We start from the raw sequence: 2,211 nt of genomic DNA on the forward strand, positions 1-2,211 counted from the left end.
CTGAAATCTGCTCTTTATTTTCAGCTGAACTATATATTTAAGACTATTTGGTATATTTTGCCCAGGCTTTCCATGTTTGAGGCCAGGAGCATCAGCTGTCATGTTTGTTGAAGTTCCTCTAGAGAGCGTTTTCACAAAGGCAGTGGGATGGTCTATTAAAATAGACAAGTGCTAAAGGAGAACAGGCCGATCTAGCCCTCTCTCCGAGTCTTTTCTAGTCTCTGAGGTTGCACAAAATAAAAACTGTTTGCTGGCAGCATTCTTTCCTTCATTAACTATAATAAAGTAAACATGGGTATAGATCTCAACATACCCAAATATATGTGTATTGACTTTCTGAGTTTAGTAGGTAAACACACTTACAAACATATATATTGCATGTGCAATTTGAATTTCTGGCCTATATCTCATATATTGCACAGTGTCATTTACACTCTCCTGTTGTTTTCATTAATCTATTGTTACGTAGTGATACAGGTTCAGCTTCATCAAAGTACACCTTTATAATGGGATTCCTTAAGGCTATTTGAAGTTCAGCTTCATCGTAGCACACCTTTATAATGGGATTCCTTAAAGCTATTTTCACTGGTTTTTAACCAGTGAAATTGCTTTTTTAAAGAAATTTAATTTTATTTATTTTTTTTAAAGATTTTATTTATTCATGAGAGAGAGAGAGAGAGAGAGGCAGAGACACAGGCAGAGGGAGATGCAGACTCCATGCAAGGAGCCTGACATGGGACTCTCTAGATGCCAGGTCTCCAGGATCAGGCCCTGGGCTGAAGGTGGCGCTATACCACTGAGCCACCCAGGCTGCCCCCAAGCAATTGAATTTGAAACATAATACAGTTTGTATAAAGAAGAGAGGACTTAAAGGGCATTATAAAAACAGTAGTAAAGTATGTCTCTGATCTCTTGTGCATTTAGTCTAGGGAAATACCACATCCCTCTTCCCATCCTCATAAAACAGAATAGATCCAGCATTGAATTGAATTCAACAGTAACTTATCTGTGCTGCCATATCTGATCTTATTTCTCTTCTTGGAAATTGGCATGAACCTAGAGTTTGCCATCCATTTCAAGTCTCTAAGTTTAGAAGGAGAAACATTTCAATATAGTAATGTAAAATAAGTGGAAATTTTTTATTGAACATTTATTTACTTTGATAGGCATTGCTCAAACATGTGCAAACATGTTCTGTTTATTTTATGTAGTCACTTCCTCAATTCTAACTGGTTGCACGACGTTTAGCCCATTTTACAGACTAGGAAATACGAGATTTCGCAATTTATTGGCACCCATGTAGTGTTACATTGTTTAAACTACCTACTTTATTCAAAACCAAAGATAGTGTGCTGGTAGGACAGAAAGTAATACCCAAAGGACCTGCGGGAACCAGATGATCTTCGAGTTACTCAGAGATCTAAATTATGCAAAATGCAGAAATCCTGGGTAGAAATCATGACCCATTCAGTTCATCCTTCACCCTCCAGTGTGGTAAATTACCTTATAGATGCATTATGGATTAGGTTATTTAATCCTTTTTGTATCATGGACCCCTTCTTGCAATAATTTTTTTAAAAGATCTTATTTATTCATTCATGAGAGACACACACAAAGAGGCAAAGACATAGGCAGAGGGAAAAGCTCCCTGCAGGGAACCTGACTATCCCAGGACCCTGGGATCACAACCTAAGATGAAGGCAGATGTTCAACCACCTGAACCACCCAGGGGCCTCTTGGAACAATATTTTTAAACTCATAAGAGAATAGAAATGGCACTGGAATAGCTTTCACTTCTAGTATCTGACTCCTGAGATTATCAAGCATACCTGTGCTGTCCATCTCTCCAACCAAGAGGACCCCTGGCCTCAGAGTTTTCTCCAGCATTCTGTAGAGATGGTAAAGGAGGGACACCCAAGCAGGTTTGGAAGATATGGGGGTGGGGAGGAGTATGAGATGGGCTACAGAGAGGTTTCTGAGATCGTATTAGTTTTTAACATTTTCCTTCTGTCTAGATGCCTCCTCAGTTTCCCAGTCCCTCCATCTTCCCCCAGATCAAGTCCAGTTTTTTTCTGGTTTTATTTATTTCTATCCCCGCCTTCTCTTGCTCAGCCCCGCCTATGTCTCTGGGCCCCACCCCCTGTAGCCACGCCTTCCATTAGTCCTTTAGGGCCCTATCACTCCTCAGGTTCCCTGCCAATCACGCTGGAC

The sequence above is a fragment of the Canis lupus genome, chromosome 9, assembly GCF_011100685.1.
Source record: "Canis lupus familiaris isolate Mischka breed German Shepherd chromosome 9, alternate assembly UU_Cfam_GSD_1.0, whole genome shotgun sequence".
In the NCBI taxonomy this organism is placed as follows: Eukaryota; Metazoa; Chordata; class Mammalia; order Carnivora; family Canidae; genus Canis; species Canis lupus.